Source organism: Lytechinus variegatus, chromosome 17 (assembly GCF_018143015.1).
Source record: "Lytechinus variegatus isolate NC3 chromosome 17, Lvar_3.0, whole genome shotgun sequence".
Classification (NCBI taxonomy): domain Eukaryota; kingdom Metazoa; phylum Echinodermata; class Echinoidea; order Temnopleuroida; family Toxopneustidae; genus Lytechinus; species Lytechinus variegatus.
In genome coordinates this window covers 9,018,410-9,035,914 of record NC_054756.1, presented here as the reverse complement: position 1 = coordinate 9,035,914, position 17,505 = coordinate 9,018,410, and the positions used below count along the sequence as shown (strand labels likewise).

Here is a 17,505-nt window from a genome sequence, read left to right as displayed (position 1 = left end):
TGGGGTCTCGAAAAGCACCCTAAACACGTAATTTCCATGTTCTGAAAATGCACCCCTTAACAAGTATTGGCGTGTGAAACCCTACCCTAAACAAGTATTGGAAACAAAACGATACTCTTGGCAAATATTCCTTGAAATGAACCCCTAAACAAGTACGGGAATGTTTTATTGTTACGGGTCCTTCGGTCGTCGGCTTTACCTTATTTGGCTTAGAACGACCCCACCTTCTACACCTCGCGCAAATCGGACTCTAAACACGATGTGTTAGGGCAAAAAGGACATCCTCTATAAAACATTTTAATTTTGTTTTATCATCCCCGCAAATTCGACCCTAAACACGTAATTTTCCTAGCGAAATAGATACCCTTTTTTCATTATTTTTGTGTTTTTGACACCCTTATCACGTTACGTACGTAACGTGCCCTATCGTGAAAAAGACATCCTTTTTACGTGTTTTTTTGGTCGCGCATGGTATCCACTCGTCAATGTAAGTGGCCCCTCCGGGACGTAACGAGCCCTATCGTGAAAAATCCTTTTTACGTGTTTTTGAGGGTCGCGCATGGTATGCACTCGTCATTGTAAGTGCCCCCCCCCCCCCGGGGATAAAATGTTTTGTAAAGGATGTCCTTTTTGCCTCTTTGCGCGAGGTGTTTTTGCAAATACAGCTGGATTGGGTGATCCTCCGTTATTATTGTATGTATCTCTCCTGTATATTGTATATTTTTTTATTTTGATCACGGAAATAAAACAAACAAACAAAGGTGTAGAAGGTGGGGTCGTACTAAACCAAATAAGGTAAAGCCGCGACGACCGAAGGACCCGTAACAATAAAACATTCCTGTTTTTGTTTAGGGGTTCATTTCAGGGAATATAATTTGCCAAGAGTATCGGTTTGTTTCCAATACTCGTAAGGGGAGGGTTTCACACGCCCTTAAGGGGTGCGTTTTCAGAAGATGGAAATTACATATTTAGGGTGCTTTTCGAGACCCCATGGTCGCGCATGGTATCCACTCGTGAAAGGAAGTGCCCCCCCCCCTCCCCCCCGGGTAGCGAAATTTTGTGGACACGGTGGTCAAGGCATGATTTTTTTTCTCCAGGCCTTTGTTTATGTGTAAGAATTAACAATGGGATATGCTCCAAAAAACAGGCTGCAGGAACAGTGAAAAAAATGGGTGAAAATGTCAGAATTTATGAGTTTAGATTGGTCTGATATATAGACTAGCGCTAATGCAAAACTCAATAGCAATGCTTTATTTTGCATTGGTTTAGTTCTTAAATTCAGACCACTTTTGAACAGATGTTCGGTTTGTCCTCACATTTCAATGCACCGAAATATCTGAAATGCAGATGCTAAACAAGCCGAAGGGTGACGGCGGAGGGGGTTGAATGTTGGTGTGTATGTATATATTTTGGTCTTGGGGTAAACTACTTCCTCTGTTTTCATCCGATTCTCATGAAATTTGACACACATTGGTCTTGACTTGAGGTGAAGATGTCCAAGACACATATGTGTGTCTGTCAGAAATCATGTTGCCATGGTAACAACATATCATATGGTGAATATTGGAAAAAAAAATTGTTTCATGTTTTAGATCAATATTTTTCCCTATCTTACAAAATCCTTTTAAAAATCCAAACACATGACCTGTATGACCTGTAAGAGAGATTTGATCAATGTATTTAGAGCAGCAATGGTATGTTGACTACGCTTATACAACTGTATGTCTATTGAATTACAATGATTGAACCATTATCGTACTTAACATTCTTTTAGTATTTTTCCCACCATTTCTCCAATTTCATCCCTTCATATGCACACAACTTGCATGACTTGTATGTCAACCGCTTAATCTCTCAATCCAATTAAGCATTGTTCCAAATTAGTTTACGATTGACATGTCAAAATATTTTAAACGGTTTTTTTTTTCCTTTATATAAAAGATTTGGTTGACATACGAACATGTATAAGAATATGGCCCTGGGCTAACTGAATAGACCTTGCCTTATCTTTTTATTTCTCTTCTCTTTCCGTTTACAATGACAAAATTCATTACGTATTGCATACTGCAAAGTCTAGTGACAATATGTATAACAGAAACAAACTTCTTTTGTACTTGCACTGTAATTACATTCTTCAACGTTGCATGTTTTATTCATAAAACAACCTTTATTGTGTTTTTTCCTATTATAAGGAAAATACTTTCAAAAAAAGGGAAAGAGAAGAGAAACATTTCACCCTTTCATGTATCATTGCCAGTGTGTTGATAGTAGAAAATACAGAAAGATCTTAAATTCTGCAGATGTCAACGGGTCATCAGCAGCACACCAGGGATCACAGGTGTTTCGGCCATTTGAGTGCTGTACACCTCCCCCTGGCTGGCCAGTGCTATGCTGGCCATTTGGTAGGCGGGGAATGATCGGTGGTGCATGATAATCACGCCTTCGTGAAACCTGTGGATGTAATAATTCAAGGTGATTGCATGCATTGAGGTTTAAATAATAGAGAACAATTAGTCTCGTACTTAACATTCCCTCATATAGTATTTTTCCCGCCACTTCTCGAGTTCATCCCAACATACGGCCCACCTTTTGTGTATCAATCGCTTTATCTTTCTCTATCCAATTAAGCTTTGTCCCAAACTGGATGACGAAATTCATTCTTGGACTTTTAAACTGTCTGTCAGAAAAGATACGATTAGCATATTTTATTTCATGAAAGGTTGTTCTCTATTATTTAAACCTCAATGCATGCAATCACCTTGAATTATTACATCCACAGGTGTCACGTAGGCGTGATTATCATGCACCACCGATCATTCCCGCCTACCAAATTGTCCATGATTATTATTGGTCGATACGTGAGCATGTAAGAACATGACGACTGACCATGGGCAAACCTCATTGACCTTTGCCTAATCATTTTTTTGTTCTGTTCTCTGTCCCTTTACAAATCATTACGTAATGAAGTTTATCTACAGCTAGCAACAACCAGAATACCGCAAGTGAACTTTTTTGTACTTGTACTGTAATTACATTCTTCAACGGTATTCATAAAACAACCTTTTATTGTTTATATTGTTATTAGACGAAAATTTGTTAATTCAATTGCTCTTATCCTTTGATTAAAAGAAAGGGAGAGAGAAGGGGAAAATCTATTCGTTTATGTATGTTCATTACGCTGATAGAAGTGTATAAACTGTGCATTATATGTCCTTTCAACTATAATTGTACCATTATCTTTAGTCACGTACTTAACATTTTTCCATAGTATTTTTTTCCCGCCACTCCTCGAATTCATCCCTATATAATATTTACACCAACCCTCATGTACCAAACGCTTAATGTCTCTATCCAATTGAGCATTGTCTCAAAGCTGGATACCCAAATTCATTATTTGACTTGTAAACGATCTGCAGCTGGTGAAGATATGCTGAAAGTTTGTACTGTACCTTCATTTCATGTAATCAATTTGCTTGATCACATCCCCAGGTTTCAATCACTAAAACATGGTAATGCACCACTGATCACTTCCCACTCCTCAATGAAACTTTCTAGTAAACAAAAGTTGGCGGGTTCGTGTAGCCACTGACCTTGTAGTCCCCACCAGTCTCTTTGACAGTGCTTATCATTCTTTAAATCAATTGTTTGTTTGTTTGTTTTTTGTACTACAACATTTGCTACAGTGCAAACTTAAACAAACTTTTATATGTTTGTTTTATGACTGTCTTAGCAGTATTTTGTTTTTCTAAGATGTGAGAAACCTAATCGTTTCTGGTTAATGGATCTGGCATCATGTTTGCCTTTTCCCCTTCTTTCTTTTAATTTTTCTTGATATTCATCTCTCAAGCATACCAATTCATATCCTTTCAAAACAGTGTTTTTTTACTGATAGAAACCACTGTAAATAATCAAATGTTCGATACAGCTGAATTTAGGCTCTGTTTGTTAATTATGTCTTGTCTCGATTCCCCCTTTGTAAATTCTAAGTATTGCTGCTGAAATTGTTTTGTTGTATTTTTTTGGTGGTCGGGCTTTGCTCTTCTGCCTATTCATCATTGACCAAGATGGGTCTTATTCATTTTGTACTTGTATATTATGTTCCAATTGCTGATACACGAGCACCACTTTCGAACATGAACACACCTTCACGCACACACACAATCACCTGCACCACTTGCACACTTGCAGTTGACCTCTCTCCAAACCTCCGGTACTTTACATTTTCACGCCCCCCCCCCCCCGTCTGAGTCACATACCTTTACCCCGGACATTATTATTGAGAATTCACAAGATAGCAAATATTACACTCCGCAAGAATTTAAAAACAAATTTGATAATACTTCAGACAATATTTCACTTTTTCATGCAAACATACGAAGTATAAATAAGAACTTTGAATATTTAGTTAACCTCTTACACTCATTAATAAACAACTTTCCCTTTTCCGTAATTGGCTAAACCGAAACATGGTTACATGAAAATTCCCCAGATATTTTTAATCTACCTAATTATAATTTAATAAGGACAGACCGTAAAGAAAGAAGAGGTGGTGGTGTTGCCTTTTATATTTCACATAATCTTAAATTCACAGTTCGTAGGCCTACTGATGCAAAATTATCTCATGCAGAGTCTTTGTTCATAGAGATCGAAAATACTAGTTCCAAAAACATTATAATAGGATTGGTTTATAGACCCCCTAATTCAAATACAGACCTCTTTCATGATGAATTAGAACAATTTCTTTATAAAATAGGGGATGAAAACAAAAATATTTTTCTACTCGGTGATTTTAATATTAACTTCTTGCCCTCAACCGATAATAATAATGCAACTAATTTCATGAAATTGATGTACTCATTTGGCTTCCTTTCTATCATTAATAAACCCACCAGAATTAATTTAAATTCATCAACTCAGATTGATAACATTTTTTCAAACGTCCATAATAGCAAAGCTATCGGAGGGATCCTCTGTACTGAAGTTTCGGACCACCTACCTATATTTTTAACTTGTAAATGTAAACTATCTTACCCAAAATCCAAAATAAGAATATTTTTATCGTAAAGAATCTAAACAAAATATAGAACTATTAAAGCGAGATTTATTTTGAGAAGATTGGGAAGACGTTTACGATGAAGTAATTCCCAATATTGCTTACAATCACTTTAACAATGAATTAAAACATTATTATGAAAAAATATCCCTTTAGGTAAAGCTAAAACCCAACGTAATAAACCCCAAAATCCTTGGAAAACAAAAGGTCTACTGAAGTCGATACAGACACGCAATCGACTCTATAAGTCCCATTTGCGCAATCCAACTGATAATTCCTTAAAATCATATAAAATATATCGTAATAAACTAACTAAATTGATTCGAATATCCCGAAAATTGCACTATACTAACAAAATAAACAATGCCAGTGGAAATACAAATATAACTTGGAAAATCATTAAAGAAGTCTTGGGTACAAAAACCCATCCCCACCTAATAATAACATTACTCTTAATGGATCTAAAATACTTCATCCCAGTCTTTATGCAAACTCATTCAATTCTTTTTTTACGAATATCGGAGCAAATAAAATAAATACCCCCAATGCACATTTTACAGATTATCTGTCAGATCCAAATCAGGAGTCTCTTTTTCTAAACCCAACAAACCCTTCTGAAATTGTCAACATTGCCCGTACCCTTCACAATTCTAGATCTTCTGGGTCTGATGGCATCAGTATGTTTTTACTTAAGCAAATAATTCACCCTCTTGCAAGCCCCTTGGCTCACATATTTAATAACTCCTTATCTCAGGCGTTTCCCCAGATTTATTTAAGATAGCTAAAGTCAATCCAATTTTTAAGAAAGACAATCCTCACGAAAGAAGTAATTACCGTCCCATCTCTTTACTTCCAACAATATCAAAAATTCTAGAAAAAATAGTATACACAAGACTTTACAAATTTATCAACAAACACAATATTCTAAATTCGAATCAATATGGTTTTAGGAAAAATTATTCAACAGACTCAGCTTTACTTCAAATTTATGACAAAATAAGTAATGCCATAGCAAATAAAGAACACGTAATTGGTATTTTTTGTGATTTAAGTAAAGCATTTGATACTCTTAACCACGATATTTTACTCTCCAAACTCAATCATTATGGAATACGAGGCCAATCTCTCTTATGGTTCAAAGATTACCTGAGTAATCGAAGGCAATATGTCACTTTTAGTAATAATGACTCTGATTCTCTTTTAGTTCAATGTGGTGTTCCCCAGGGTTCGATTTTAGGTCCTCTTTTATTTTTACTCTATATTAATGATATTATAAAAACCTCCTATATTTTGTCATTTGTCTTATTTGCTGACGATACAAATATATTTTATTCTCATCAAGACCTTAATTCATTAAACAATGTAGTAAATCGTGAAATGTACAAGGTGTCTAACTGGTTTAAGGCCAACAAACTTTCTTTAAATACAAAAAAGACACATTTTATGTATTTCAGACATCAATCTCATAATATCAACACACCGATTTACATTAACATTGACGGTACGCCTTTAGAACAGAAAACCAATTCAAAATTTTTGGGTGACGGTAATTATGGATGAATTTCTGTCTTGGAACCAACACATACACCATGTTACAATGTGCGTTTCAAAAAGTATTGGAATCATTTCAAAGTTAAAATTCCTTCTTCCTCATGAAACTTTATTTTTATTATAAAATTCGTTAGTTCTTCCATATATATCATACTGCAATATCGTTTGGGCAAACTGTGGCTCTTCTAAACTAAACTCTATATTTAAGAGCTATTCGTATGTGTACAGGCTCACATTACTTGGCTCATACTGACCCATTGTTTCACAAACTCAAAACATTAAAAATCTTTGATATTAATAAGATTCAAATTGCTATATTTATGTTTAAGTATTTTAACAATCAACTTCCCCAGTCTTTTAATAATATGTTTAGATTCAACAGGTCTGTCCATTCCTACCCAACCCGCATATCTGGAAACCTCCACCTCACTAACCCAAAATTATTAATAACCCACAAATCCATTCGACATTACGGTCCCGATATTTGGAACAATCTTCCAGACAAAATCAAATCATGTTCAACAATCTACTCCTTGAAAGCTAATATTAAACGTTTCATTAATACATCTTACCCAGCCCCCTCTTAAACGTAATATTTCAACTGCTCTTTGCCGCACCTGCACAGCACCCACTTGATCAATGAAGAACTATTACGTACCTTTTATGAGGCCTCCATCATCATCAAGCCTAATCGCTCACGATGGCGGTCTCCTGCATTCATTTATAATCTTGTTTTGAAAAAAATATATGACACATCTTTTTTTGTTAATATTTATTTACAATATTTGTACTATGCGACTGTTATTATTTTGTTATAACCTTTGTAAATATTGTATATATATGTATTTTGTAATTCTGATATTGATGTGAATGCAGAAATAAAAATAAAATCAATCAATCAATAAAAAGAGGTCTTTTGGTCCGCACCAAGCTCATTAACAATGCAAACACCCTCTCAGTCATGAATATCACTTGGATAAAAGAAGCTGACTGACCAGTACTAATCAACACCATGGATACTAGGGTAATACTATGGTACAGAGGCGTCAATTATGGGGGCAGGGGGGGGCGATCGCCCCACCAATGAAAATATTGGGGGGGGGGCAAACATATCATTTTGCCCCCCTAATAATTCCGCATGTGCTAAAAATAAAATAAGATTGTAATGTTACAAAGAAATCAGCAAGCGAGATTGAGATACACAACTCGTTCTTCGTCTAAAATCGTGCTCAAAATGTTCACTTTTCAGATTGGAATATAAAAAAATTTCAGCTCGCGCTTTTTTGTAACAAAAACCCATACTTTCCATGATTAAATAGGTGAAACCTCAAAAGAACTCCCACTTCGATTTGCAATAATCATTTGTTGGATATATATATCTTGTTCTTTATTAAAAACGTCCATTAACTTTTTTTTCCAGATCGAAATATCAAAATTTTCAGCTCGCGCTTCGCGCTCGCATTAATCTGCTGATGAGATATATATGTATATATATATATATATATATATATATGTCTGTGTGTGTGTATATATACATATATATATGTACACATATATATAGGCATATGTGTGTGGGTGTGATCGAGCGCCTTTGGAAAATTGATTCATGATTTTGCCCCCCCCCCCCATCTGAAAAATGGATCGACGCCCCTGCTATGGTAATACCATGGTACTGTATGATGGGGGCTGATTCGTTCAACCCCCCCCCCCCTTCCTCTACATTTTTCCTAATAAATCCGCCGCGCGAAATTTTTTGACCGTGCATGCCGCTCGGCGCTCGCTGACTCGCTTTCAAATCTCCCGCAACATTTGAGACCTAATTTGCGATGCCCGGGTATGCGATTACGAAATTACGCAGCATTTCATGTAGGCCTATGTCAGACCCAAAACTGCTAAAAAAAACGTGAATTCATGTACAAATCCAATGCAAATAGATTGTGTAATTAGCCAAAATCCATAAATGTATCATATATATACTTTTACTGATTAAATTTAATTAATTTTGTCTGCAACGATTCCCATTGAAAAAACAATAAAAAACAAAGCCTGAGATAGAAAAACAAGAAACATAAATAAAAAACAATAAAATACATAAGAAAAAAAATGCGATACCATTTTTTTTTCAGGTACTGGGGATCCTACAAAGAGCCTGTGAATAAAATATCAGCAGTTTTAAGGCAGTATGATATTGTTTGAGCAAAAGTTTTATTTCACGAATTAGCATAACTATGCACTCATCATCGTTGTATTGATGGAGTGCTTTGATTGCCAAGTCACCAAGGACACGTATCACCTTCGCTTAGGATTTCGACAGTTTTAGTTAAATTTATTGTTTTAACTGATGATATTATTTGTGGCTATAACCTCGATTAGCATCTTGCTATTTATGTTAGTTCCAATTACCAAATGTATATTGTTTATGTACTATTCAATGTAATTGTACCTGGCAGCAGTGGCGTAACTACGAGGGGCATGGGGGGGGCACGTGCCCCCCCCCCCCCATCGGCTGACCAAAAAAAACGGGGAAAAGGAGAAAAAGAGGGAGAAAGGAAGATAAACGTAGTGGGAAAAAATATATTATTATTCATTATAATTTTATACATATATCGTAATTATGTTATGTTATATTACATAAGAAACATTTTTTTATAACTTTACGAAACATAATTTGCTCAGGGCCTATATGTCTTCATTGTTCCTCGTGCTCGCATTGTCTGTTTAACGAGATATATAACCCTGTTATACTAAATCCTCCCGTTTTCAAGTCAATATACACCATACTGCCAAATATATTTCCTCGCACTTCGAGTTATTATTGGTTTATGTACAATAGTATGCTTCTTTTTCATGACTACTTAAAGTGATTGCCCCATTTAAAGGTCTTAAAATAAAACATTTTTTCGCAGTAGTGGATTGGTGAAATATGTCTGCTCTCCATGAATTCCTAGAATCAGTCCTTAAAATGTCCCTTTTCTGACCTGAATATCAAAAATTTTCAGCTCGCGCTTCGCGCTCGCATCATATGGTAAGTGAACTACGTATGGTCTTCGTGAATTCCTACAAACAGTGCCCCTCTTCGGGTCTGAATTTCAGCTCGCGCTTCGCGCTCGCAAGATTTTATTAGTGAGATGGGTGTGTTAATCATGATTAAAAGTGCATTATGTGCATGTTTAGATGTAATTCTAACAAAATCAGCAAGCGCTTATTGGCACTCGCATTAGATGACTATGGTGAGATGTACTCTTAATGGATTCCAAAAACATAGTCCTTAAAATGACTCTATTAGGTCAGTATACCTGGCAACTGGGCGCGCTTCGCGCGCTCACTAGTGACTCAAAATTTTTGCTGGTGCCCCCCAATTCCATGACCCAAGGTACGCCACTGCCTGACAGTGATATTTAGTAATAAATTAAATTCGTGAAAATGTATAGTTTTCAAGTGAGCATGTGAAAGGTCCGATGATTCTAAACATCAATACAGTGATGAATCAAGTTTCACGTGTGAAAATGCCCTTGTCTGTTGTGCATCTATCTAGGTATAATCACAGTTTTTAACTTTTCATACTCCGAAAAGAGTTCGATAGAAAAAAAATAATAATAAAACTTCAAACCTCAAACAAAGCACGAGATAATTTTTGCGCAATTATGTTCTAGCAATATTCATATGGGTGTGGGTGGTTTATAAACCGGTAAACCAAACTAATGCAGAATAGAATATTGCGCAACATTGTCTTGTAATAGCTTCACTAGGCCTATCATTGCGAATACGGTAAATCGTGCACAGCGGAAGATGCCAATAGTTAAAGGTCAAGTCCACCTCAGAAAAATGTTGATTTGAATCAATAGAGAAAAATCAGACAAGCACAATGCTGAAAATTTCATCAAAATCAGATGTAAATAAGAAAGTTTTGACATTTCAAAGTTTCGCTTATTTTCAACAAAATAGTTATATGAATGAGCCAGTTACATCCAAATGAGAGAGTCGATGATGTTACTCACTATTTCTTTTGTTTTTTATTGTTTGAATTATACAATATTTCAATTTTTACGAATTTGATGATTAGGACCTCCTTGCCTGAAGCACAAAATGTTAAAATAATGGAATTCCACGTGTTTAGGGAGGAAAGAAACTTCATTTCACATGACAATGACGAGAAAATTAAAATATTTCATATTTCAAACAATAAAAAACAAAAGAAATAGTGAGTGAGTGACATCATCGACTCTCTCATTTGGATGTAACTGGCTCGTTCATATAACTTTTTTGTGAAATGAAGCGAAACCTTAAAATGTCATAACTTTCTTATTTTACATCCGTCTTGTAGACGCCTAAATAGTACACATTAGTGTATGGGATGAAATTAAGATGGTATTTCCGGTCACTTTATATTTCAATTTTTGAAGCACTAAATAATTATTTTCAAACGCAATTTTTTCTGGGCTTCATTTTTGTAACATATCACAGAAAAAAGTCAAACCGATGTTAACCAATCACTTTAAAGGGCAATTAAGTCTACCCCAGAAAAACAAAATGTTGATTTGAATGAATTGATCAAACTAGCATAACGCCGCTGACAATTCATCCAAATCGGATGTATGTAAAAAAATAAATAATAAAAAAAAAAAGTTATGACATTTTTAGAGTTTCGCTTTTTTTTTTTACAAAACAGCGATATGCACAAGTCAATAGTACTAGGCAAATAAGACAGTCGTTGAAGTCCCTCACTCACTATTTCTCTTGGTTTTTAGTGTTTGAATTATACAATATTACATTTTTACAGAGTTGACAATAAAGACGAACTTGACTGAACCACTTTAAACAATGCCAATGCACGTGTTGATGCTGTTTCACTTGACAATGAGGAGAAAAAATGAATCGTAATAATAAAATACAAAAGAAATAATGAGTTGATGACGTCATTAGTCTCTTTATTTGCATTACTATAAAAATGTGCATTTAACTTTAATAACTTTAAAATGTCATAACTGTCGTATTTCATATCAGATTTTGTTGAAATTTTCAGTGTTATGCTCGCTGGATTTTTCGCTTTTTATTCAATAAACTTTTTGTTGGGGTGGACTTGTCCTTTAATAAGCCGGTAATGACTAATCTCGGTGACTAATGCAGAAAAGAATATTGCGCAACACTGCACTCGTGCTTTGTGTCATTTCAAATCTAAGCTCGGGCATAGTGCACCGGAATTACAAAAAATGTAACGAATTTATCCCAATAATACTTTGTACTCGTGCACATTGTGCCATTTCGAATTATCGTGCACAACGGAAGATGGCAAACATTGTTTGTTTGATTTCTGTATTCAAATAATACAATATCAATGTGATATATGATTATGTGCAACATACAAAATAATCAATAAAATAAACAATATAGTCATAATACATAATGAATATATAAAATAATTATGTCAGCATAATCCTAACTTATTAATGATAATACTACTAATAATATTTGATATGAACACAGCTGGAGACCGCCATCGTGAGCGGTTAAGCTTGAAATTAATGGCGGCCTCTTAACGAGATTCTTGACCAAATTCAATACTTTACTGATCAAGTGGGTGCAATGCATATGCAGGTGCGGGTGCTGTAGATAGCAGAATAGATCAAAATAAATAAATAAAAATTAATTGACGAATGTAGATATTTATATAGCTATGTTTGGAGTATGGGCAGAATAGGATTGAATGACATTTCTTTTAGGAGTGGCTTGAAAGGAGTAGGTGGAACAAGATTTAATTTTTTTAGCAAGTTATAATTCCAAATGTCTGGACCATGATGTCGAATAGATTTAGAGGTAGTCTGGGGTTTGTGAGATGAAACTTTCCGGATATACGGGTTGGGTAGGTATGGTCAAAACTATTCAACTTAAACATGTCATCAGAATAAAATATTCGCCAGAGGTGGTCGTTGCTATAATTTATAGCACGAAATTTGCCTATCCTACATCAATTTACCCCTATCCAACGGCGTACCTAGGATTCCCCCCCCCCCCCATTGCAATTTTACATTACAGATTGCTTCTCAAGGGGGGGGGGGTCATGTCCTCTGGAGCACTTGTGACTCGTCGGGGGGGGGGCAGGGGTACGTCCCCTGCATTTGTTGTGACTCGTCAGGGGACAGTCTACGCTAGTGCCCCTATCCCACCTCCCGTGATCAAGTTATGACTTGGGGAAGAATCGTTCTGATTGGTATATGGCTATACTATGTTTCTGATCATTTTAAGTGGAATTCCCCAAAAAGTAGGCGTGACTTAATTGTTGTAGCTATATGCATCACACACATCGTTTACGTGCTGCAGGGCTCATATTTGAGGTTGTTACTACATTATAAGCAAAGCACCAGCAAAGAAGCTGGAATTAAGGCACCTGTACGAATTCAATCCAAGTTCAAAATTCCGATGTACAGTTCAGATTTCTGAATCCTAGAAACCTTCATAGAATTCATTGACATTTTGAAAGTAAATTTGTTGAACAGGTAAGATTTTCCATTTATTTTCCTCATTATTGTGAGTGTGTGCGTAGTGGATTTGTATTGTTTTTTTAATGCTGATGTTGTAGTTTTAAAGAAGGGCTAACATTAAATGAGTGCCGAGAGAATTTGCCCTCAAAAGTCTTCTTTATTATTTTTTATTTATTGATATATTCCTATTCCAGAAATCCTTAAAGTACATTTCAAAGAGGCTTTTAGGATCTTGTAGAGCCTACTTAGTTTATATTATTGCCTGTATAAAGGCTCTCTTCGGAATGCTTCAATACTTCATCGTAACCTACAACAGTTTGACCATTTTGTTGCCTACAATGATTTGGAACCCTTCTTTTGGCAGCATATATTTCTTCAAGCTTTGCTTGCAAAATGGAACTTCAAAATATTGCTCTTGGAAGTGTTCAGGCCCGGTACATAACGATTTTCTCACAAGTAATAACAGCACTTATGCCTCCCTCATATAGCTTGTTATTAAAAGTAATCATGAAAATATAGAATTTGACTTCTCAACAAAACTTAAATTTTATGTCATGAGGTATATCTTCAGCTTTTGTATTTTCTGATTATCTGGTAATCACGAATCAAATATTTTCATATAGTGTGATGTTTTGCATTTTTATGCAACAGCTGCATTCAGTTGAAGTTTCATATTTCCAAAATTACTCTGTGGTATTATCCCATTCTTTTCCTCTTCCAAGATTGTTTGTTTGCACAATTAGGCCCTACATGTACAGGGGCGGATCCAGCTTTCGCCAATAGGGGGGGGGGGACGAAAAATATTTTCAGCAACATTTTTCTCGATTAGCCGCCATAATTCTATCCAACTTTAAATTTGACTATGTATTGTTTGATTTTGTTGTGCTTTGTGAACGGAAAATGAATAAAATCTAAAATCTAAAAATCTAAACTAAACAATGCGAGCACGTGCCGAAATTTTATTACAGTAACGTGATAATTAAGGAACTCAATTAGGACTGTTTTTAGTGATTAATGAAGAGGATACAAGTATCGCCAATTGAATAATGAGAGTGATATTCCGACCTGAAAACTGGACGGTCTAAGCTCGTTTTTTATTTATAATTAAAGAAAAAGCTTGTGTGCCAACAATCAAATGCAAGCGCGCAGCACGAGCTTAATTTTTTGATATACTGACATGATACAGGAGCATTTTGACAAATTTTGGAAAGAATTTCCAAGAGGATAGTATATCTCACAAATAAAACAATGCGAGCGCGCAGCGCGAGCTGAAAATTTTGATATAACAATTTGTGTAAATCAAACAAAATAATGAAAGCTTGATGTGTGAGCTAAAATATTGTGTGCAAATTGATTTCAGAACTGGATATATGAAGTGCCATTTAATCCTCTTGAATGGGATTCATTACACAGGCAATGCGAGCGCGATGCGCGAGCGAAATTTTTTATATATAAAGTCTATTTTCCAATTCTTTCCCTCATCATTTTCTTGCTTCCTTTCGGGGTCGGGCCGGCCGTTACAAGGCTGTAAATTACACATCATGGGTATAATAGCTCTTTCTTACTTTTCTTCCTGCTTTTCGTAGTTTCTATCAAGATAAAGAGTACTCTTTTTTTCTGCAGGTTGTCAAAAAATAGGGGGAGCCGGGGCCGGCTCAGCCCCCTCCTGGATCCGCGCCTGATGTATCTCTTCTAGATCTGTGACCAGGACACATTAATGATGTCCATACGTATCGTAATTCTGAATACTATGTCAAAGACGTATAACTAGATTGGAAAAAATCTCCTTTCTCAACTAGCTATGACTTTGTTCTTTAGATTTCTGTGTTTTCTATTCTCTTTTTTGACCGTATTTATACAATAATTTGGCTGCAAATCTGCTGATTTATTTGCAATACAATGCTCAGGACAACATTTTCTGTGCATGAATTGTTAATATTGACTTTATCTGTATATACTTTTCTTTGGATGTTTCATCAAACATAATTGCCGTTTTTGCACGTTTTTTTTTACTTGGTATTATTGTTCAGTCAGTTCTTCTTATACAATGTATTTTCTCTCTACATATATTTTGTGTCCTATAGAAATTGCCATTCTTATTGCTAGTACTTCCTGGTTTGAAATCAATTCTATTTCACAGCGTTTATGTTAATCACTTTTTATCGCATTTCGTTGTATTTTTACTGCCTTACATAGTCTTTTCTTCTTGATTGTTGCTCGACAGTCTGAAAGAGTTCGTCTTTTGATAGTCGATTTCAATCCAGTGGCGCAGCTAGGATTTTTTTCCCGGGGGCACTGGGGGGGGGTCCTTGCTTTTTCAGGGGGGGGGGCACCGGCCATTTTTCCGGTGTGTGTATGTGTCCACAAGGGCGGATCCGACTTTCGCTAATAGGGGACGGGGCCCGAAATTATCTCCACCTATATCAGTCACTTGTTAGTTTTATTCTTATAAAACAACATTAACATAAAATAATCTCATAAGCCTTATAAATAGTGCGAGCGCGAAGCGCGAGCGATTTTTTTTTTTTTTTTTTACTTTAATGTATTTTTTCCTAAAATTTAATTTTCTGGGCAATGTTATGTGTGATCCTGAACAAGATTCGTATGTACCCCCAAGCGCGAACAGAAATTTTTATCAACTGTTCTAGCATTATCGAAAAGGGACCTGTTAAGGACTGCTTACAGTTACCCACGATGACGGTATATATGTCAATAATGCGAGCGCGAAGCGCGAGCAAATTTTTTTTGACATTCCGACCTAAAAAAAAAAGGTCATTTTAAGCACTTTTTGTATTAATTACTAAGATAGGTATTTAACTAAACAATTGATGCGAGCGCGAAGAGCGAGAGGAAGAAAATTTTGATTTTAGACCTAAAAGTAGGACACTCTATTCATATTTTGTAAGTCATAAATAGGATATAGTCAACTGGGTATCATCAATAATGCGATCGTGAAGCGTGAGCAGACAATTATTGATATTCTGATGTAAAACTGGATAATTTTAGTATACATGCGCATGTTTTATATTTAGACCTAAAATCTGGGCATTCTGAATACATTTGTTTAATGGAACATTATGGAATACACGTAGACAATATGAACTTGGCAAATCAAACAATGTGACCACGCAGCGTGAGCTTAAAATGCTGATATGTAGACCATAAAACGGATATTTTACAGAGCACTTAAATTTGTAACTGAAAAAAAATAATGAAAGCTCGATGTCCGAGCTAAAAATATGTTTTGCATATTGACTTCAAAACTTGCTCCACATCAGCCTATTGAGCAAGATATGAATCCCATCGAACAGGCAATTATGGCACGAAGCGCCAGCAAAAAAATTATATAGTAACATGAAAAGATTTTTTTTTTAACTGCAAGTCTTCCCCTCACATTATTTCATTCACTCGTCTTCCTCTTATTTTCCTCTTCTTTTTTCTTCTGTCTTTCTTCTTTTCCTTTTTCTTTCTTCTGTCTCCCTTTTTTCTTTTGCTCTGCTAATTTTTTTGGGGGGGCACCTGGGGGGGGGCACGTGCCCCCAAGCCCCCCCCACGTGACACTCACCTCCACACATTCTTTTCTGCATTTGTTGTCATTATATATATGGGTAATGAATATGTTAATGTAAATGACCGTGACGATCTCCCACGGTATTTAAACCTCCAAACACCTGACCTTATAATTTTTCACTTAGATTCCAACGATGTACCCATGCACAAATTATTGTCCAGATACTTCTCAGTTGACAACGTTATCATTAACTCATTGAAATCAAATGACAAACTCTTTCTCATGCACCATAATGTGAGAATTCTCAGCATGCTAAATAAGAATGTAGATCACTTTCATTTTCTGATTCATTAACTCAATTATGGTTACTATGTTGTTGGTTTATCTGAGACCTGGTTAAATGATTTTCAACACTCTTGTTTCTATTTATGGGTTTACCTTTTATTCTAATAACAGAGAACATAAAAAGGGGAGGGGTCGGTTTTACGTATCTATATATTTAAATATCAGAGAACTAAAAGAGCTAGATAAAATGTCTGTTATTGAATGTATTTTTATTCAAATTGAAATGCCTGACAAGAAGCAAATGGTTGTTCGTAAAATATATACACAACAAAAAAAGTAAGTCCCCCCCTAAACAAACATCAATAATTTCCGAACCAATGCGAGTTTTTAGTATATTTTTACATGAGCGTGTAGGTAATTTTATAAGCTACCCTCTGAGTAAATGCTGTGGACTTATTTTGCGTCATGCTTCAGTGAGCACCGTCAGAAGGCAAAAATGTCACTTTTCAAAAGTCACAAGCCAAATATCATGACTTTGATTCCATTTTCCTCGAACCAATTCCACATTCTTATCATGAAAAATAGTCAGAAGGCTTGTAAAAGGTACTTTCTAAAGAACGATACAA

General features: G+C 35.6%; 1 protein-coding gene across 1 annotated transcript in view; it reads left to right on the top strand.

Moving 5' to 3' along the window:
• The first annotated feature begins 12,915 nt into the window (after positions 1–12,915).
• Positions 12,916–17,505, top strand: part of LOC121430627 (probable ATP-dependent RNA helicase DDX60) — a 111,898-nt gene continuing 107,308 nt past the window's right edge. The window contains exon 1 of the mRNA XM_041627942.1: positions 12,916–13,098. The gene's annotated coding sequence lies outside the window, so the exon portion shown is untranslated. The remainder of the gene's footprint in view (positions 13,099–17,505) is intronic.